At 48.0% G+C, this 23,008-nt stretch overlaps 1 long non-coding RNA gene across 1 annotated transcript; it reads right to left on the reverse strand.

Annotated features, from left to right (window-relative positions):
* Nucleotides 1–5,051: 5,051 nt before the first annotated feature.
* On the reverse strand, nucleotides 5,052–22,693 carry LOC125611715. The gene is made up of 4 exons (XR_007341900.1): nucleotides 22,683–22,693; nucleotides 15,631–15,636; nucleotides 15,495–15,500; nucleotides 5,052–5,178 (listed from the first exon to the last, which is right to left on the reverse strand). It is a non-coding gene; the product is annotated as an uncharacterized LOC125611715 (long non-coding RNA).
* Nucleotides 22,694–23,008: the final 315 nt, after the last annotated feature.

Consider the following 23,008-nt stretch of genomic DNA (forward strand, 5'->3'; position numbering starts at 1 on the left):
GGCAGTTTTTGTCTCCACAGAAACCTTAAGAAATTTCTGGGGACCTCTGTTTTTTACTCAAAATGAAGCTCTATAACTGTTTTTGAAAAACTGAGAATCTTTACCTGCTCCTCATGGGGGGCTGACCTGGCTTCCCATACACATTTCTGCCCAGATGCCACTGAAAGTTCAAGTAGCCTCTTGCCTTCCGAGAAGGCATCACAGGAGGCCCAGATTTAGGCCAATGTGCCCAGAAAGCCAACAAAGCATTATATGCAGAGGCACCTCTCCCAAGGTCTGTCTTCCCCATGGCACCTCCTGGCCCTGTGCAGGCCATACTCTGGACTCTGGAGGGCACAATGCCCTACAACAACCCCACTCCAGCTCTCAGTCCACTAACATCCAGCTGTGAGTTGTCTCTGATCTTTGTTAACCTCATCTATTCATATCAACAACACTGGCTGAGCCTTCCTCAGCCTTGAGCTCTAAATCAGGCAGGAAGAGGGAAACATGTGGTGCTCATAGGAAGGCCTCACCTTGTTGGAGAGCAGGAGCTGGCTCAGCTCTATGGCAGACAGTGGGGCCTGGGGTGGCAGATGGTGCTGGCAGCTGCTCTGGGGCCCTGGCAGAGAACAGTGTTGAGATGGGCCCTGCCTCAGGGGTGCTATGTGACAAGATATTGCAGTCCTCCTTATTACACATCAGGATGGGCTCTGTCTCCCTACAAGATCACCCCACCAATGTGTTTCCACATTAGGAGTCATCCTAGGTGCTCAATGTGAATCCTTAATACTCTCTTCTGTCAGTGCTCAACCCGGTAAAGGGTGTCTGTTAAGAGGGAAATGTGACACACCCTGAGTAGAGTTGCTCCACGAGTCACAGGGCAACAGAAAATAGGGTGTCAGAGCAAGTTTATGGAGATGGATCCAGTGTGTGCATGTGAAGGAGGAGATGGTGAAGGATGGGCCTGAGTTCTGAAGGAGATGGGAGGCCATTAGGACAAAGTTAAGGAGCAGGAGGAGGGAGAGCAGAGAATGGGCAAACACAGTCACCCAGGACAACAGTTATTCCTACACATGTCAACACATGCCTCCATGTTGGCGGTCAGTGGTGCACCAGGGAAAGTGAAGGTGTTTGCAGAGCACACATGCACAGGAATGTTCACAGCAGCCTATTTGTAATGCTATGTTATGGGTCAGGCTATATGGGCAATGATCAACAGACTCCATTTTATCCTCAGACTCCATATCCTGTAAGAAATACTTCTCCCATGGGAAAGCCCTGCCTCTGTACTCATTAATATTTACCTAGCATAGCATAATTTTCAACACAACATGTCAATTCTTAAACAAAGTAAAACTGTTCTCTTTTGGTCCCATTTTTCTTGGGCAATGTACTCTGACAGAGATTGTCTAGTAACCATTAGTAGTAACCGTTAGTAATTATTCTCTAACTTGTAGTCAACTGGGGTCATTTTAACCCACTTCCCTTTTGCTTGCTTGCTGCTATGGTAACATGGAACATACATTGCATTGTCTCATTAACTGCTCAATTTAGCTTCTGTACCCTGCTTGCTTGCAGCTACATCAACCCGGATGTGGTTTTTGCCTTTAAATACGCTAAAATATTGAAGTTTAAGGCTGTTTTCTGCAGAGACAACCTGGTCCTGTAGGAAGCAGTCCAAGCCATTCAGAATAAAGACTCTTCAATTTGGACAAAACTGGGACTTGGTGTGTTTTCTGAGTGACCTGTCTCACAACATAACCACCAACATGAAAATGTCATCCACAGAAGAACAGGTAAGCAACTGTCATCCACCCACAGGGACACAGGTGGCTCTGAGGCATCTGTCCCACACTGGCAACAGCAAGTTCATCTGTGTTCTAGTAATTGTATCATTTCAGCAAGCAGAGCATGTGAAGTGGGGGCTACTACCCTTTCCTCATATTCCCTAATTCTGCCCTCACTGAGCACCTGCCTTGGGTCCCCAGATCTTCAGCTCTATCCCAGGGACCTAGTCCTGGTGGCCACTAATGGAGATAGGACAAGTGATGGAGGTGATCCTCTCTCCACTGGAGAACCTGAGACCACCCCATCACATTTCTCCATTCCATCCTCTCTCTCTGCAACCCCCAACCTGTATTCCCAGTCTGGAGGCCTTGGTCATAATCTCTCCACAGAGGACCCAGACCATTTCACAACAATGTCCACCCTGTCTCTGTGGTCTCCTACTTGTTTTCCCATCTTTGAAGTCTTGGTCTCTCTCTCCAAAGGGGACCCCCAGATGACACCTTCACACTTTCCACCCCATCTCTGCAGTTCCCCAGAGACCTTGGTCATCTCTGCTCCGTCTTTAATAGTACATAGCTTTGATGTCATCAAGAGCAGTTTCTTACCTAGGCTGTTCAAGACCCTCCCCAGCCTGTTCTTTTATTAGAAGGCAAAACTGCTGTTTTTGAAAGATGTAGGCAGGAACTATTAGAGTTTTCAGAAATCCCTGAGGAAGCTTTATCTGCATATTCTGAGATGGCAAGTCTATAAATCAGGCAGTATCCAACCTCATGTCTGCAGAAATGCTTATCTAGGCCCACAGCTCTTGGGGCCTACCTCTGGTGACCGTAAATCAGCAGTCTATGGTGGGAGCACTGTCACCAGGAAGCTACCCACCTCTGCCAGCTCACCACTTGGGCCTGGACCCTTCTCCAGGAACACTCAGGAGATGGCTGCTGCATGGGTGGGTAAATCCTGTCAGGAAAGAAATTCCACAACCCCCTGGAGGGAGGAGAGAGCATAGTCCACATGCAGTATAACACAACCTCAAGTAGGGAGGCAGACACGGCATCCAGCCCAGCTATCCCAGGCCACCTGAGCCAAGTTCATCACTCAGCCTCCCTCTCTAAACCCTGGTCTCCAACTAAGGAAGGAGGGGAACTGAGCAGGAGACATGGCCCCACTGCCTGAGGGGATGACAGCACCTGGCAGCCAGTGGCCTTGAAATTGTGTTTGTCCTAGGAGATCTGTGCTGGAAATGCTGTATGCCTGGGGATTGTGGTTCTGTAGATTATGACTTGGGGTCATCTGGCATTAATGGTTGTGGTTGAGTGGGACAGGTTTTGTTGGTCCTAATGGCTCAGCAATGGGCGAGTTTTAGGACAATGACCAGATCTGAGGGCAACAGCAGACACCCTTGTTTTGATTCTGCAGAAAAGAAACTTATCTCATTTACCCAAATCTCCAGTGAGAAAGAGGGTCATTGATCAGTTGTCCCCTGTGCAGACATTGGCTGAGGTGCATCACCCCTACTTACCACATGGTAAGAGCCTCCAGGACCCTACTTCTCATCAGGTCAGTGACCTCCCTTCTGTCACCCTGGCTCTTGACCACTTGAACTGAGCTTGCCTGTGGTCCACCCTGATTCTGATTATCAGCACTTCACTCTCTTCGTACCTCAATGTCACCCTCAATCTCTCCTAGAAGCACAGTGGGCACCTGCCCCCAGGTTCCCTCAGTCCTTTTTCACCCTTCACTCTCCTTACACCCCAGTGCTAAGGAGCACCCAATGCACCAAGGATTCTCCACAATAAACAGACCCATCATAGATTACCTTACCCACAATCTAGAGTGGCAGATGCTGCCAGGATCCCATGTAGAAATCAGCAAAGGGCAAATATTAACCCAACCCCTAGCCCTTGCCCTAATCCTAGCCCTAACCCTAACTGCTCAGAATCCTCGGTACCAGGGCAAGCATGAGGCATTCATCTTTATGTGACTACTAGCAGAGGTATGTGGGCAAAACTCAGAATTATATCATCCATGATGCCCAGGGGCAGAAGTTGTCAGAGCCCTCCTCTCATAGTGAGTGGCTAAACACAGGACTACATGACACATAATTCTAATTGGAAGAAACCACCAGAATCCCTAGAAGATAATCAGCAAAATGCTAAACATTGTATTTAATCCCAGTGGCTTGGAAGGCTGAGATTGAAGGATTACAAGTTCAAAGCTGGCCTTAGCAATTTAGCAAGGCCCTAAGCAACTTAACAAGACTCTGTCTCAAAATAAAAAATGAAAAGTTTGGAGATGTGGCTCAGTGTTTAAGCACCCCTAGGTTCAATCCCTAGTACCAAATCAAACACTAAACTTACCATAGCCCTAAGACTGGCCCTAACAATACTCAGAATCCTCAGGGCATCAGGGTATATGGCTTTCAGTTTCCATGGGATTCCTGACAGAGGTGCGAGGGCAAAACTCACAATAACATTACCCATAATTGTTGCATTTCTCATGACTAAAACACTTAGGGTCACTCCAGGTAAACTGAACTGGGCTGCATGAAATAATCACACAAGAGACAGAGAAACCTTTTTCTTTGGGTCTTGTGAAGGCTCCTCTGACTTTAGGGGTTCATGGAAAGAGAGACAGAGCATGTGCTGAACCCTCTAATTGGGGAGAAGCCATTCAAATGATGCAAGTGGTCAGGTTTCCGGAGGTTGAGTCTGGCTTCATGATGTCTGCTGTCAGCAGGTTGACTGACAGCTAGAAAGGCCATGCTCAAAGGCATGGCCTTTTTATAGGGAGTTTCCATGGAACATTCTATCCCAAACAGGGCAAAGGGGTAATGTTACAAAAGAATAGTGTAGGTCAACCTCAGGGGTATGCCTACTCAGAAGACTGGCCTTGCTATCTGAGTAGGGGAAAAGACCAAGTCATGAGTCATGGCACTACCACGCCAGACTACAGGGATCTTTCAGATCCTTGTGGTGCATCAGGACTGGAAGGCAAGGTAGCTCAATGTGGCTCCCCACATGTTCCCCCTTTCTTAATATTTAAATACCATTGGGGAATTGTATCTTTTAGTCACTGGATTCTTGGTCCGTGGTCATCATGATCTACTATTTAAACACAAAAGGAATTAGTAGAAAACATATTATCTCAATGACACACCATGTGGAACGTTTCAACATATTTAGGATTAAAGCCATTTAATTAACTTTGGAAGATCCAGGTTATTATTATTATTTTGCCAAACATTTATCAGAAGATTCTTAATCTTTTCCCAATTTTATTGGGAAGCATTGTGTTTGGCCATAGTAATATAGACATTTTTATTTGGCATGGCATTTAGGCCTTTCCACAAACCATAGAGCAGAGAGCTCATTCACAATATTGATTACAGTGGCTTCTTAGAGCATTTTAACTCTTGAAACACGTGTCAGAACTGCCGAGCTGGGGAAGGGCAAGCATCTCGCTTTCCCCAAGTCGCAGGCTTTCCCCAGGTCACAGGCACTCAGTCGGATCAAGTCCTTTGTGTTTCCAGCATGAGGGACAGTGAATGCCACATAGTTCCCAAGGGTGTCCCACAGAAGGCTTCTAGAAAGCCCAAAGCTGGAAGCAAATCCTGAGCCTCTGCCCAAGCAGAGGTTGTGCCTGGGTCCTGCCCATCAAGCCTGCCTGGGCCTGGGTTGAGGAAGAGAGCTGAGATTCTACAGCAGTGGGCAGAAATGTCCTCCTGAGGAGCCACTGCCACTCAACAGCAGGGACTGTCCCAAGCACTTGACATGACTCCAGGCTCAGCCCACCCTGCACTGCAAGTGAGAAAATGGGTGCACAACACACTCAACCTGATGCACACAGCTGTTGTGTAGCTGTTTCAGGAGTCAAGACCACCACAGAAGCTCCTAAGCAAGCTCTGCAGAGCCTGAGAGACCAGGCCGTGGTAGTGGGCAGGGCCTGTGTGTGACAGAGGGCGGCCCACCACTCCCATGTCCCTCTTGCTATCTCCCTTCTGCAGCCATGAATGACCTGCATGGACCTTGGGCAGAGGCTCAGGCTTTGCTTCCAGCCTTACTTCTATTCAGACCTCTTGAGATATTGTCTGATTTCTTGCCCTGAGCAAAACAAAGCAAGTACAAAGAGGCCAGGCTTTCTGACTCGGGTTAACTTGGGCCTGGCTCTACTGCTCACTTATTCTCCATAGGAGTCACCTCTGAATACAGAAAGCATTCAGACATTCAAATATGCCTCTTACCATCTTTTTTTAATTGTAGCTATGGCTACATTTGACTATGAACCCTTCACAAGCCCCTAGTTCCAGGTGAGGTGTGCTGTAAGTGGAAGAGGCACATCAAACTTGAAAGATTCAGTACATAAAAAGCAAAACAACTCATTAGTATTTCTTATATTAATTACACATTCAAATGAAACTATTTGGGATATTAGAGCTAAATAAAATGTATTATCAATATTAACTTCATCTATTTCTTCTCTACTTTTTCACTGTGGATACTAGAAATTTTAAAATTGCACACATGGCTCACATGATGGGGCTGTTGGATAGGACCCAACCTCTGCTGCCGTCCCCAGCCTGATTCTCACTTCCCACCCACTGTGCTCCCAGGATAAACCTGGCTCTGACATGCTCCAAGGCACTCCAGCCGCGAGATCCATGCAGCTGCCTCTCCTCTGCCTGGGATAACCCCCGGGGGCCCTGCAGTCTCCCTTCCGACCTCCTCAGAGGAAGCCCCTCTCCAGCACTCCCACCGCCCTCACCCTGCTTTATTTTACTTTGGAGCAGTTAAACTGACACTGTACCCTCATATTACAGGGACAATAAGTGGACAGATGAATGTGACAGGGTTTTGTTTTCTTGTAAACAATGTTTGGATGGTGCCCAATCCAAAAAAAACCCCAAAAAACAAAAAAAACAAATTGCCACCTCAATGGTCCATGTTGTCCTTTGGCGGTGGCCTTTAGACCTACCTTGACTCCCTCCCTGACCTGCACAGATCCTTCGGTGAGGCTGAGGAACAGCGTGGCTTCAGGTCTTCACAAGCTCTTCTCTGGGCAGGGATGCTGACAGGTGCTGAGGTGTCTCTCAGCCTCTGCTCTCTGCCTCAGTGACAGGAGAGGGCAGCAGAATCCTGCCTGTGCAGCGTTCTGAGCCAAGAAGACTGGTGAGTGCAGGGTAAAGCAGGTCCCTTCCAGGGAGAAAGAGCTCAGGAGCCCCAATTGTCTGGAGTGGGATTCACAGCGAGGTGTGTTTCTTACATCTAATCACATGGATTTTGAACATCACCTCTGGAGAAGAGGATTTGCGTCTTTGGACCTTAGAGCATTACAGCAACCTTGCTGTAATGTCATCTTATGGTGATTGTTTACATTCCCAATTTCTGTGTTATGTATTCATTATTGGAAGTTTTTTTTTCCTTTTTATCATCTTATTTGTCAGGACTACAGGGCTGGAATAAGGCCATACTGATGGGCAGGCATTTATGAGGTCTACACTTGCAGCTCACTGTCAGGAATGAAGACTACCTTGCTGTGCTGGACAATTCTTGTGTTTCTGTAAAGATGACCCTAAAGAACAGTCAAACCTCTACATTTGCGTGGGACCCTGAGATAAGGAACTGCCTCAGCCTGTTGCCATGGCAGCACCAAGCGCATTAGCAACAGATGGCAAGTGAATGACAAGCCGCGGGAGGGAGTGAGGCTGGTGTGATGGTTGCAGGACTTCCAGCCACACCAGCTGGACATGCAGATGTGCTTCCTAAAACATAAGGGAAGGTCCAGTTCCCCAGAAATGATGTTCAAAATCCAGTAGGCAATGGGGGTACTCACAAGGAATTACTGTCTTGGTCCATTAGCAACTTTAGAAAAATCTAGTAAGAAACTCTGGTTGATCAGCAGCATAGGGTAGTAACCTACTGAATTTTTAAAGCTTTCAGTACATTTACAAATGGGATTGCAGTTGTTTACTCATCTACTTGTTTCCCAGGCAATAGAGTGGTTCAGGGAAGCCGTCTTTGACCTTGATGTGACTTTGGCATGTTGGCCAGGCAAGGCAGCTAGTGCCTGGAGCTCCCTCCACCAACCAGGCTCAGGACATGCCTCAGAAGGAGTTCGGGTGGTCACTGAATTTCCCCTCAAAGTCTCCTACTGTTTTCACACCTACCACTCACTCGGGCATCTGCTAGCATGCTCGGGCTGCTTCTGGAGAGAGGCTATTATGTCCTCTAGAAATTCTGCTTAGGAAATTCAGCCCCCAAATCCTTTGGGCCAAGAGACTTGCTTTGTGAAGCCATAACCACAGTACCACATGGGCAGCCGAGGGAAGATTCCTTTGCTGTTTATGGCCACATGTAGGAGTCTCAGGCTGGATTGCTCAGGCTTTGTTTGAATTCAGTACTTAACTTTGAATTCTAGGTATTTAAAATTCCCACTCAGTCTCAGGCACATAACCTTAGGAAATTGGATTCTCAAGAGACAGTTGAAGCTAGTGTTGAATATGTTTTTTAGATATAAAACAGGATTAAAGAGCTTCATTCTGTTGAAGTTATTTATCACTGGATACTCTGAATATAACTTTATTCCTAAAGACAGTGAAGTTTAAGGTAGTCATATGAAGAATAGAAAATACCTCTATTATTATTTATATGGAATATTGAGAAAAAGACGAGAAAAGAAAAAGAATTACAAGGAAAACATAACGTGGGTGTAGGATAGACATCACTTTTGAATTTATGCAGATAGTGTCAGGGGAGAATTCTATTTTCACTTATAATAATCCTATCAACACATACACACCAACAAATTTGTACCCAGAAATCCAACCAAGATTAAGGAAGAAGGAAAAGTGCTTTGCATTGTGAATCTGTACTCAAAGGAAGAAAGACCTGAATAGTGATTTGCACTCTTTTGATAGATGCACTCAGGAACTGTACAAGACTGGAAGTGCATGTTTGATTAAAAATGGAACCAGCCCTCCTCTGTACTGAGCATGGTTCTAGGCACTATGGATATTTCTGGGGTGCAGGACACACTCCCCCAACCTCTGGCACCTTGGCATTTGAGAAGCACCAGGAGCAGAGATCATGCTGGCTTCTTCCTGCTGCTCTCCCTTGTTAGGGATGAGGGTGCCCAAGGAATCAAACACCTGCTCAGAAGCAGGCAAACTTCACTTTTGCAGAAGGGTGTGCTACCAAGAAAGTCTGGCCAGCAGGCACATGTGGGCAGATAGTCCACTGCTTCTTTCCCTAAGGCAGCACTGCCCCTCACTCGGATGGGAGGAACTGGGGGTTCCAATCTACGTGACTGGCTGATTTTAAAATGGGGGTGGGCAAAGGGAAGGGCTGGAGTTCAAGTGACTAGACCGGACACAGGTTGAGGAGCTCAGGATGGATGTGAGGGGAGGCATTTGTGCCATCCTCTGGAGACTGGATCCAGGAAGTTAGATAGGCTACAGGATGCCTTTCTTACATCTCATTTTTACATTTATGGTTAAATACTATATATTCTGAAAATGGACCAACAGACTTTCTATTTCACACACCCTGAAGCAGGCATAAAAGAACCCTTCCTCTAAGGCAGGCCATAAGACTATCGTTCCTACAGTCCTCTCTGTACCTGGAGGAAGGCCCTAAGACAGAAGGCCCAGAGGAGCCTGTGCCAACAGGACTTGCAGAGTCCCCAGTTTCCTCCCATCAGTCCGACCCCCTTGCCCAGTTGTGCTTCTCCACGAGGGTTCATTTCAGCAAACTGAGCACAAGCATGTGGCTTCCCTGAGTCCCAGGCTCCCCTTCTGAAGGCCCCTGTGTCGGATTTACATTAAGAGGCGGGAGATACAGCTCAAATGGAGGAACACTTGCGTAGCATGAGTGAGGCTCTGGGTTCAATCCCCAGCACCCAAAAATAATAAAGCAGAACAAAAAACTAAAACATTCATATTAAATTCATTTACATGCTTTTCTCTTGAGGGTGTGATGTTGCTTTGTGCTGGGGTCTCAGCCAAAGTCCTGGCAGTAGGCATAGATAAGACTGGTTCTTCTCCCCTATGCTACAAACACGAAGGAGAAAAGCAGCCTGCCTCCTGGTGGAATGCCTTGGCTGGCAAGAGGTGACAAAATAGCCCAACACGTTTATTTAACACATAATTCCAGTGCCATGCAAGGCATGCAAAAGCCAGAGTGCAGGCCTAGGGTTGCAGGAATGCATAAGGAGGAAAAAACTTCTGAAAAGACCTTACACACCTTCCTCCCCACACGGGTTGGAGCTGGAAATAAATCAGCGTAGCAACCCACAAACACAAAGTCTAGGCACTCTGTAAGTTCATCTTAGGTTCTAGTAAGGCTGTTTCTTTATAATGACAGCCCCAACCATTTAGTTTTCATGGTTATTTGGGATTCCACTTTATTGAGTCATGATATGAGTCTCTCTCATGAACAGGGCTCTCCCCCTTACTCATTTTCATGGTATCCCCAACGGCATCTAACACAGGGTTGGCACTCAACAATATTTTTTGAGCTATATAATGGGCAGATGAAGTGGGAGAAAGCAGGTTGTTCATTGCTGGGTAAACAAAAACAAGGGAAGTCAGCTACACCTCTTAAAACATCCCCTCCAGCGCTGCAAAGTGACGAAGCTCTGAGTATGCAAAAGCTGAGCTTCCACCACCTCTCACAGACTGTTCTTTGCAGGAAGTCCACATCACCTAATCAAACAGAGAATTCTGTTCAATAGCAGAAGAACTTAGTAATTGTTCAAGATATTTTCTTTTTTGGAGGGAGCGGGTATTGAGGATTGAACTCAAAGGCACTCACCCACTGAGCCACATCCCCAATTCTATTTTGCATTTTATTTAGAGACAGGGTCTCACTGAGTTGCTTAGCGCCTTGCCATTGCTGAGGCTGGCTTTGAACTTGCGATCCTCCTGCTTCAGTTGGGATTACAAGCATGTGCCACTACACCTGGCAAGACATTTTCTTCTTTATACAGAGAGGGTCTGCATTGCCAAGCATGGGTTCATCTAGAATGGTCTGGTCTCAGGTGTGGACAAAGCCTTTAAAGTCTGCATGATATATTTTTTTTAAATTTTAATTAATATTCACTTTTTTTTTTTTTTCAGTTTTCAGCAGACACAACATCTTTGTTTGTATGTGGTGCTGAGGATCGAACCCGGGCTGCATGCATGCCAGGTGAGAGTGCTACCGCTTGAGCCACATCCCCAGCCCCTCTGCATGATATTTTAATAATGAATTGCTTCTTCTTCTGGGATATTTGCATTTGAAGTTCTCTTTAATGAAGGTCAAATGCCCTATTTAAAGCACCAGCAAGCAGTAGGGAATTTATTTGGGGTGGGGGTAGTGGTTGTCTTTTCCCAAATGACATATCACAGATCAATGCCAAGTAGGTCACACTGGGACTGGGCTCTCCCAGTGGCTGATTCTGCTTTTCCAAACAGCACCTGTGAGACAAGTACCTGCCAAACAAGAGCTCCCTACATGCCCACATATGCCCAGGGCTTCCTTCTGCTCAAGGTTCTGTCCCTGAGAGTCACAGCCTCTGTACTCCATAGAGTACGGGCCTGGTGCCTTCTGTCACATGACCCAGGCCAGGCTGTGGAGGGAACAGCCTCCTCTTGCAGTATGTCCCCTCCAGCCTGGTGTGTTCTACCATGGGAGAAGAGGCTGCATGTGCCACGATCCCATCCTTGGTGGTTCCCATCAGTAGCTAACGCAGTGAAAATCCTTACCCACCTGGAGTGGGCTCCACTCTGAGGGCTCTCTCATGAGGATATGACTAGCAGGCACTGAGAGATTCTTCTGTCCTGAATTCTGAAGCATTCAGTGACCTGTTCACATTATCTAAGCAGAGTAACAAAAAATAAATAAATAAAAAAGTCAAGTCTCTGATTTAAAAAATAATAAATGTACATTCTACTGCTAGAGACAAATTATGCACACAAAAATTCGACCAGTTTTGCTGTACATCTAAAAATCAGCAGTGACAGAGCAGAACTGTGGCGTAGGAGGTAGGGGTTTGTCTCTTTCGTCATTGCTGTACTCTCACCTGCTAGAACAGCAGCCAGTCCGTAGTTAGTGCTCTGGAAGAACATTTTTTTCTGAACGAATGGGTAGTGCAGACCACAGGACATGGAGTCCAGAGGGAGAAGACTAAGTGGGTGTGATGGTCCTCAGAGGCACCACAGAGGACGCAGGATTGCAGCCGAGCATGAAATACGCAAATTTGACTCAGTGGGTTCAGGGCCATTTTTGTTCAATGTCTACCATATACCAGGTACTAGGCAGGAGAGGGCCAAGAGCCTTAACTCAGTCACCGATCTAAGAAGACTAGGGGAATTCAACACAACTTAATTGACCTCAAAGCCATCCTGGATACCCAAGATTTTCTATAATTCAAAACATGTAAGGAAAAGTAAAACTAGAGTGAAATAATTAAGAAACAATCACTGGTCTGAAAACAGATGTTACAATGGAAATAAAGGAGAACATACACATTCCCTCTGCTGGCCTGCTGAGATCCCCTTTCATTTCATTTCAAAAGTTTAAAAGTCCTGGGAAGAAGTGCAGATGTGGAAGGCAGAAATGCTGCCTCCTGTCACTGCATGCAGAAGGGTCCCTTGCCTTCTGTGTTCCAGGTTGAGGCTGAGAGCACCTCACACATGGCAGACCAGCCTCTGGTGTCTGTCTCAGGTCAGCCTTGCTGCTCCCCTGGCTGCCAAACATGATACCAGTCCACTTCCCAGTGGCAAGCAGCATCCCTGCAGCCACACATGGGCCAGGCACCTGGGCCCCTGCACCATCAGCTTGTGTTTGCTCTTGATAGTATCTCTGGCAAATCTAAAAATGATGAAGTGGCTGTGGGTTTCAGTGACTGAGGAGGTAACCAGGAGACCAGTAGAACATAGACACTGCCAGCCCCCTAAGGAGGAAAACCAGGTACAGAGCTCCAGATGTCGAGGGAGAAGGTCTCCTCACTATTCCAGGCAGAGAATGTGTTATCTGACCTCCTGGCTGTGGCAATCGAGTGCAGGTGATTTGTTCATGTTGCTAGACTTGTGCTTGAAAACAAAATGTATATGTACAGGTATGTGCACACATGTCTGTTTACATAGATACATACCTGTGCTTACATGCCTCTGTCGCTTGACATCCTGGGAAACACGACTCTGAAGCGTGTACACTGCACTGTTCAGGTGCTGAGCTGCAGAGTAACAGACTTTAGAGACTCTGGTAGTCCAACTTGCTCTGTGGACCATAAGTGCTCCTACCATCAGTGTTTCCATCTTGTGTCAGAATATGCCACGTGGCTTCCTGGTGACGATTAGAAGGATCATCCCATCACTGGGCTTAGTTCCTGAGGCAGAGCGGATGTTAACAAAAGGTAGCTGTCATGATCCTCCTTTGCTTCTTGCCGCAGTCTGGCTGGGCACAAAATCACGAGCCACTCAAGCAGGAACAAAGTTTATTTTTTGAAACTGCCGCCAATGTCCGGTACCGCCCGGGAACACTTTTTCCACCCACGCGGCCTCCTCCCGGACCGCAGAGCGCTCCTCCCCCGGAACTCCCCCCTACTGTACTTCCCCAACCCATGGGAACTCTCCAGGAGTCCCGTAGCCGGCCGAGGTGAACAGCAGGAGTCCAATATCCACATGAATGCAAATCTTAACATAATCATATCATCTCCATGGCTAGCTGGCCTCACCTTTCGACCAAAAATGCCATGCATCATATACTTGGCTCTTAGCAGCTTCTCAGTCTGGGTCCTGACCTCAGATGGATGACCATAATGTGGCCTTCTGCTGTTGATGCTCTGAATTGTGCAGGTGGAATGATTTACTATTTCTCCTCGATACCCTGACACCCAGGCAGGGCTCTTCCCTGCTGCGGGCAAGGTCCTGAGCCTGGTCGTGCCTTCAGCAGCACCTTGGCCTCTGCCCACTACCTGGCAGCAACAAACTGTCCCTGTCCCCAGGTGTGACAGACATCCCCGAGGGCAGCTCTGACTTGGGGTGGTTCTCTTTCATGCTCACCTCCCCATTGGCACACCCTGTCCCTTGCCGGGAGAGGATGCCCTTCCTGCTCACTGTGCTGCTACCACTGAGCCCAGGCCAGCAACCCCTCTCCTGGGCATGGCTGTCAGTCTCTGGCAGTCCTGCTGACAGCCCTGGCCTCCAGCCCTGGGTCCCAGACTGAGTGGCCTTCTGGCTGCTCCTGAGATACAGCCCCAGGCCCCACCTAACCCTGCTGTTCCCCTGTGTGGCCGCTTACCCTTTACCTTTAGACCTCTGCTCAACACCACCCTGGAAGTGGGTCCTCCCAAACCTCCCCGGACTCCAGCACCTCTGAGAGCTCTTATCGTGCTTTATTTTTCTTCCAATTTCACTTCCCCAGTTAATATCGTGTATTTGCTTATTTGAGTGTCAGCTCCGTGAAGGTTTGTCCTGTGTCCCTTGAAGCTGGAAGAGCAGCGGACCCTTTGTGGACACTCCAGTGTTTGTTGAACAAATTAGCAAATGTATTTTCATCTTTGAAAATATTTCTTAAGTTGTGGTGAGACATACACAACACAACATTCACCATCTTAACAACTTTGGGGTAAAGAGTTCACCAGTGTTAGGTATATTCACTGTTGTGCACCAATCTCCTAAACTCTTTTGACCTTTAGGAACTGAAACTCTAGACTCATTAAATAACAACTCATTGCCCCAAGCCCCCAGTCCTGAGCACCCACCATTCTACTTGCCGTTTCTACAATGTGGACAACTGCAGGCACCTCTTATAAGGAGAATCAGACCAGTATTTCTCCTTTGTGATCGGCTGGTCTCTCTTCACATTATCTCCTGGAGTTTCAGCTATGGGGAGAATTTCTTCTTTTAAGACTGAATAACACCTTTTTGCATGTACTTCCCACATTAGTAGCCATCGTGTCTGTGGACAGGAGTGGAACTGCGAATCATGGTAAAAGTCTTTGATATTTGCCACAAATCTTCCTCCCCAGGTGCCCCACTGGACTCCAGAGTCTCCGAACACCTGCAAAGCTAGCTGTGTTCTGTCTTCCCTGTGAGCCACTCTGTGAGGTATGAGGCTGCAGCTTACTGTGGGGTGGACTGGCTCCTTACAGATGGTGATTGCTGCTGAGCCTGTCCCTGGACATTGCCATCGCCACCACTGTTAACCCGCAGGCTCCTCTTCTGAAGGCTCCGTGGCTTCTCCATGCAGGGTGTAGGAATCTCCACCTTTCAAATCCCTCTCTGCTCCACTCTCGGTACCTCTTGGGACTTTGCATCTCTGGATCATTTCTCAGTGGACTTTTGTTCTGTAGTGGGCAAGAAAACCACCCTAAAAGCACTTTGTCCTTTTCTTCTTGACACCAAGCTTTATGCTTTTGCAGGTAGGTATGTCAACCATTTGGGTATATTCACTGTTGTGCACCAATCTCCTAAACTCTTTTGACCTTTAGGAACTGAAACTCTAGACTCATTAAATAACAGCTCATTGCCCTAAGCCCCCATGGGCTTAGATGTCAGGACAGCAAGGGCATTGGGAAGAGGCCCCGAGGCTCTCTGAGCAGGACCCTCCTCAGTGGACAGCTTAAAGAACTCACAGGAGTTCCACACACCCTCGTTAATCTTCCCCACGTAGCCTTGATGACAGGTCTCAGAGACCTGAGAGCGGTTCCTTCAGTAAACACCTGTCTCTGCTCCCTCCAGCCAACACTGGCCCCTTCCTCACTGAGGCTTTGGTGTGTGCTACAACCCCGGCACTAGTGACATCACGCTGTCCTACAACTACAGAAATTCGTCAGGTCCTGCGCCCCGGGGCCACCAGGTGACGACTGCCAGAAGGAGACAACCATCCTCTTTCCATGCCACTGCGTGCCTTCTCTCCCTTGGGCTGCTCTTCCACCTGGAGGAGAGCTCCCTCCCTGCCTCTCACGTCCCTTCTCCTGCTTCCCATCAAGCCTGGGCCCTCCTCAGTTCTCTTTGCTCAGTCTCTTGCTCATTCTCGTTCTGCTCTTGTCAGCCACGTTCATCTCAAACTCCTGTTCCCATCTCTCTGCATGAAAACAGCTGCACAGCAGTGACTGTGGCCTCCCTGAGCTCCGGGCAGGCACCTCCTCTTGGTTTGCTGACTTACGCATCCTGCTCATCTCAGATAGCTTTTCTATTTTTCATGCTGGTGTTAACACGAAGCAGACGGTACTTAGAGGAAGAAAACATTGAAAGATACAAACATTTAAAGGGGAAAAGTCTGGGCCTGGGGATTCAGCATGGGGCTGGGTTCTACAGAGGTGCAGACGACTAAGGTAGGTCGAGATGAGGAGTGGAAGGGTTTTCAGGTTGAGGACAAGATTTCCTGAGGAGAACTCTCTACAGTGGCTAGAGGATGAAGAAGAGGAGTTTAAGGTAGGAACTGGGAGACTGGTGACTTTATGGTAAGGAGTCTCATTTGAAGTGAAAAGACCTGAGAATCTAGCCAGGACTTCCCAGTAGGATGTCCTCATCTGCTCTGCTCTAACAGGACACCCTAGACAGGTTGGCTCACCAACAGAAATGTCTTTCTGATAGTTTGGAGCCTGCAAAGTCCAAGGTCAGGTTGTGGGCAAATGTGGTGTCTAGAGACGGCTGCTCCTGGTTCGTAGTCAGCGTCTTCTAGCACCCTCCTCACATGGGGGAGTTAGAGCAGGAGCCGCGGAGACCTCTTCTCTGCGGTACGAAAGCCACTCAGTAGGGCTTGGCTTCCCTGCCATGATCACCTTCTGAGGCCTGGGGGATTGGGGCTCAACAGGGAATTTGAGAGGACGCAAGCATGTAGTCTACAGCAAAGGGGACATAATCTGAACCCACACCTGCTCTGTTGCACCCATATCCTACCCTCCCTGGGGAATAGTGAACATCCAGTCCTGTCTTTCTCTCTCTCCCTCCAGTTCTCCTCAGTAGCCCCCAGCATGTTACAGAATTCAATAAGTAGATAAATAAGATAGTGATTGTGTCACCAGTCGTGTGTGACATAAATGAGGAATAAGGCCTCAAGAGGTCAACAGAGCAGATCAGAGTGACACATAAACAGACTCAGAAACAGCCTGCCAAGAGCGCTTCAAGAGAATCAGCCCTGAACCTGTATGAAAACACACTGAGAAGAACAGCCAGCCACTGGCAGTGACGTCTGAGCCACGCAGACCATTCACCAGAAGTATTTCCTAGGTGCCAGGAGCTGGACATAGACTGTGGGTACATGCTGGGTGTCCTGACCCTACCCTGACAGCAGAACACTGTCGTCTACTGAGTCACGCCCTACCTCACGGGCCCTCGGGGAGCTTTTGTGCAGACACAGAATCAGATTCAGAGACAAGTCATCAGGCCCATGGGAGCTGGGGTTTCTTCCAAAGTATTTGAGAGATACAGTTTCTCTCAAATAGAAAATAGAAGGAGCTACAAGGTGCTAGGGTACTTGGGAGAGGAATTAACTCTGGGAGAGTCAGGGAAGGCTTCATGGAAGAGATGGGTTTTAGAACAGAAAAGCACTAATGCAAAATATCTGACCTCTAAAGATGGTGTTAGGACACTTTTCACCAACCATGCTGTGTACTTGAAGGAACGGAGAAGTGCAGATACAGTGTTGTGTTTCAACTGGACGCCCGAGGTCGTGATTCAAGGGGACTTGGCGGTGATATTTGCAGAACACTTATCTGCCCCAGCCAAGCCTACTACCTGAGTACCAAACGTGGCAGGGCCCAAGGTTCACTACATTTTGTTACAGAAAACAGAGGGCACTTGGGAAGAGAGGCTCATCTTTTTTCCTTATTCAAGTGTTACTCAACCGACTTAAATCAATGTATTTGCACTTGGATTCAGATCAGACTTTTGAGACTTTCTGTACCGAGGCACGTCACCACTTCTCCAGGCTGAATAATTCATGTTGTTCATGGTGGCTTCTTAAAAGCTCTTCTGTGGAACTTGAAGATTAGTTTTCCCCTCCCAATCAAATGTTATTTTGAGTCAACTGTGGACAGTTCCTCCAGCTATAGCACTTAACTGTTTGATTTAGAATTGCCAGGATTTGAGAGAGGTGCCGATGGTTCCTAGACTTGTCATGTTATGGTCCCTCCTGAATGAGTAGGTGAAACCTCTCTGGCTATTTTCTAATTTCTCAAGGGTCTCTTTAGACCTAATTTTCTTCTCATCAAATGTTATTTACTGAGTAACTGCAATCAACTACCTTGATATTGTACCTTGCTTTGATTCCAGCAGATAATAAATGTCGATGTGAGGAGAGCAAAAAAACCAAACCTCAAATTTAATAATATAGTGTGTTTGAAATTGACTTCACTTTCATCATACTGAGTCTTACAGGGTTGGACCTTCACCTGGCTACCTTGATAAAATCTCTGGGTTCCCTGTTGGTCTCCCTGGGATTTTTCTGTGTGTGCAAGGGATGAAAAGACTTTGAAGATCTAAGAAACAAAGTGATCTATTATCTGTCTTGAAAACCATATTATATTCTGTTTTATAGGCACAATAAGCACGTTAAATAGCAGCCTATCAAAGACTTAGGAAGAAAGGTGTTTTATGTGCCCTGTACAGCTAGCAGGAGAGAAATCACTCCTCCCTGGAAGGGGGGATGTGTACAAGGCCCCTCGTCCACCACAACAGCCTGACCACACCAAGCCAAGTGTGCTTCCAAGCCTAGCTCAGATATGGCACAGAGTCTTGGACACAATCCACCAGAAACCCTGCTGATCTCAAGCTGCCTGGGGAAGGAAAGTACAGCCATGCCCCATGCCATGGGCAAGTTACATCAACTGCAGGACTGCTTGAATGCCCATCCAAGAGGACTCTGTGGAGACAGGTTCCGTTAGGCACCATAGTAAAATAGCCTGACAACATGGAGGTTTCCATGCCATGTAGGCACTGGAGGTCTGTCATGGTCCCTCCTGAGGTGGGCTCAGGGCAGCTCAGGGTGGGTGGGCATTGGAGGTCTGTCATGGTCCCTCCTGAGGTGGGCTCAGTGCAGCTCAGGGTGGGTGGGCACTGGAGGTCTGTCATGGTCCCTCCTGAGGTGGGCTCAGGGCAGCTCAGGGTGGGTGGGCATTGGAGGTCTGTCATGGTCCCTCCTGAGGTGGGCTCAGGGCAGCTCAGGGTGGGTGGGCACTGGAGGTCTGTCATGGTCCCTCCTGAGGTGGGCTCAGGGCAGCTCAGGGTGGGTGGGCATTGGAGGTCTGTCATGGTCCCTCCTGAGGTGGGCTCAGTGCAGCTCAGGGTGGGTGGGCACTGGAGGTCTGTCATGGTCCCTCCTGAGGTGGGCTCAGGGCAGCTCAGGGTGGGTGGGCACTGGAGGTCTGTCATGGTCCCTCCTGAGGTGGGCTCAGGGCAGCTCAGGGTGGGTGGGCACTGGAGGTCTGTCATGGTCCCTCCTGAGGTGGGCTCAGGGCAGCTCAGGGTGGGTGGGCACTGGAGGTCTGTCATGGTCCCTCCTGAGGTGGGCTCAGGGCAGCTCAGGGTGGGTGGGCACTGGAGGTCTGTCATGGTCCCTCCTGAGGTGGGCTCAGGGCAGCTCAGGGTGGGTGGGCACTGGAGGTCTGTCATGGTCCCTCCTGAGGTGGGCTCAGGGCAGCTCAGGGTGGGTGGGCACTGGAGGTCTGTCATGGTCCCTCCTGAGGTGGGCTCAGGGCAGCTCAGGGTGGGTGGGCACTGGAGGTCTGTCATGGTCCCTCCTGAGGTGGGCTCAGGGCAGCTCAGGGTGGGTGGGCACTGGAGGTCTGTCATGGTCCCTCCTGAGGTGGGCTCAGGGCAGCTCAGGGTGGGTGGGCACTGGAGGTCTGTCATGGTCCCTCCTGAGGTGGGCTCAGGGCAGCTCAGGGTGGGTGGGCACTGGAGGTCTGTCATGGTCCCTCCTGAGGTGGGCTCAGGGCAGCTCAGGGTGGGTGGGCACTGGAGGTCTGTCATGGTCCCTCCTGAGGTGGGCTCAGGGCAGCTCAGGGTGGGTGGGCACTGGAGGTCTGTCATGGTCCCTCCTGAGGTGGGCTCAGGGCAGCTCAGGGTGGGTGGGCACTGGAGGTCTGTCATGGTCCCTCCTGAGGTGGGCTCAGGGCAGCTCAGGGTGGGTGGGACCTGAGGCAAATGTGTCATAGAATAATGAATACAGAACTTTCCCTACTATTTTGAGCTGTGAATGTGGAGCTCTTCCTATACACCTCATTAAATGAGAGTTAAATAACATCATGCTGAACTCTCTTTGTTTCTCCTCTGCCAACTTTTGTCCTCTTGAGGTCTTTAGCTCTTTAAGAATTATAATAGGAACTAGACAAATCTTTCCATTTTCTTCTGGCCTTGTGGTTTTCAAACTTTATGAATAGGCAATTGAGAAAAGACCACAACTTTGTTCAAACAGAGGCTAGAAAATATTTCTGACATGTCAAATATGAACTGATGGTTTCCCTCCCATAGGAGAATGACTGTGATGCAGATGTGGCCTAACAGAGACCCCACCCCTGAGCTACCAGCCTTCTCCAGTCTTTGTGTTCCTAAGAGGCCATGTGAGGAATCTCCATTCAGAATCCCCTGTCCTGCATGGCTCTGGATTGGGGTTGGAAGACAGGAAGCACATGTGTGGGATCTGGAAAGTGAACAGGAAGAAGAGGCCTTTATTCCCTCACGATGACGGTAGCCAAACACAGGGGCAGGGCTTTTTGCAGCAGCTCCTGGTGTGCATGTGTGGAAACACGTGCTTCGTGACTACAAGAGGAAATTGGTGGGAATGATTCAGACCCTTGAGAATTGAAGGCCCTGGATAAGCTCGCAGAACCACCTGCTTCAAAGATTTGGGCTCTGATTCCTGTGGGCCGTCCCCATCCTCCACTCTCCCAAACTTCTAACATTCATATAAACCCCTGATTCCTACCTTACATCTGCCCTACCTGGGTGCCTTTTGCTATCTGAACCTTGCTAATATCATAAGAAGATGAACAAAGAGTGAATGCCCATTCTGCATGTGACATCATTCCAGATACTCACATCAGTGTGAAAGGCTGAGATGCAGGTTCACACTGCTGACCACACATCTATGAGTTTTGTTCTCCACTATCCTTTGAAGTTGGCTAGGGCCTTTCAAGTCACTTTGGCTATGGGCCCTATTGTAAACAGAACTTAATTCACATGGTGAAAATATAAATTCTAAACAATGGAAGCTATTATGCTATTATGATTTAGTTATGAGGTGTCCCCCAAAAGCTCATGTGTGAGACAATACAAGAAAGTTCAGAAGTGAAATGAGTAATTATGAAAGCTGCAATCTAATCAGTGGCTCCGTCCACTGACATGGATTGACAGGTATTAACTTGAGGCCACGGGGGTGACTATAAGAAGTAGGTCAGTGGGGATGTGCTTTGGGGGTTGATATTCTGTCCCTGTAAGGGACTCCTTCTTTGCTTCCTGAACTCCTTTATGTCCTGACATTTTGCCTTACCTCAGGCCCAGAGCTAAGGAGTTGGCCAACCTTGGACTGAATCTCTGAAACCACATGCCAAATAAGTTTTTCCTCCTCTATTTTGCTCTTGTCAGGGATTTTGGTCACAACAAAGAAAAGCTGACTGAAACAGGGGAATTTTCTCCTTTATTTGACCAATATGAAAAGTGTGATAAACTATCACTTTCAGCTTCTCAAATTATCAGCTACATCATTCATTTTTAAAGGACACTACCTCATATTGGCTGGGTTTTAGGGAAACTTGTCACCCCCCCCACATTTTGAGAGTGGCAGTGTAAATGCAGGTTTTAGAAAGGAAGTACGGCAAAAAAGTATAACATAAAAATGGACGTAGTATTTGCTCTAATAATTCTACTCTGAAAAATAATGGAAAAGTGGAGCAAAGCTGTACAGGAGAGCAAATTATCAACACTATAAGGGCTCACATAAAACGGGAAGAGCAGGCACTTAGATAGTGTGGTGTAACATGGCATGATGGCTCACAGCTATTAAGAAGTCAGACAAAGCAGGTCTTCAGCTGGAGCGTGCGTCTGAGTCACCATGAGGCTGTGAAGACACAGGATGCCAAGCCCAGCAGGTCCTGCTTCAGGAGGACAGGGTTGGGGGCTGAGAAGTCCGCAGCTCTGACAAGTTTCCAGGTGCTGCTGCTTGAGAACCACACCAAGGATGCTCAGCACAAGGCTCCAAACATGAGTCGATCCTTAATGCACGGTGTTAAGGGGTGGGGAGACACTGAATCACACACCAGGAGGAGCCCACCTGGAAAGGGGTATATATCCCCCAAAGATAAACTTAAAATAACCCTTTTTAAAAAATATTTTCTCTAGTGGTAGGTGGACACAATACCTTTACTTTATTTATATGTGGTGCTGAGGATAGAACCCAGTGCCTCACGGACACTGGATGAGCGCTCCACCGCTGAGCCACAACCCCAGCCCCTAGACCAACCTTTTGAGTCCTCATCATAAGCTTAAGAAATGGGTTTTATTTAATTCTCTTTGTTGGATGAAGAAAGGTAAAAATTCCAAAATTTTCTTATATTGCCCCAGAGCATTTAATGGGCAGGAGCACAGGTTGCTTGATGAGCTAAGCCAAACCTATCATCAAGACACACCAGCCAGGGCTTCTTTGTAGAGCTGGAGTTGGTCACCAAGCTGTCTGTACTCATGTGATCACATGCAATCAGCTAATAAGAAACCTCATGGAAACTCAGAGCAGGTTTGAAGGGAAGTCAAGAACTGCTGTCGGCCATTTGTCCCGAGAGCAAATCAGAAGCAGAGATGGGACTCGCATGGGTTGCTTGAATCCTGAGCTTTCTTTCTTTCTTTTTCTTTTGAATCCTGAGCTTTATTTTTTCTTTCTTTGTCACCGTTTTCTTCCTTTTTTTTTTGGAAGTAGGAACAAACTTTATTTCTGAACTCCACCAGCACATTCCACACACGCTCTCGGGAACTCTCCTGAACGCCACCCACGTGGCTCCTCCAGGAACCACCAACCAGAAATCCCTCCTCGGCACTTCCCCAACCAATGCGAACTCTTCAGGAATCCCCACAAGAGCTCAACCAGAACTCAACGGGAACTCCATGAGAACTCAAAAGTCATCATCTTAATGGCTCGCTGGCGTCACCTCTCAACCACTACTTCTGGCAAAAATGCCATGCATCATTCCGATTTGGCTGTGGCCTCAACACCCACCTAATACTGCTGAGACATTTGGGGGAAGTGTGGACGAGAGTGTGGGATGA

The sequence above is a fragment of the Marmota marmota genome, unplaced genomic scaffold (assembly GCF_001458135.2).
Source record: "Marmota marmota marmota unplaced genomic scaffold, marMar, whole genome shotgun sequence".
Lineage (NCBI taxonomy): Eukaryota > Metazoa > Chordata > Mammalia > Rodentia > Sciuridae > Marmota > Marmota marmota.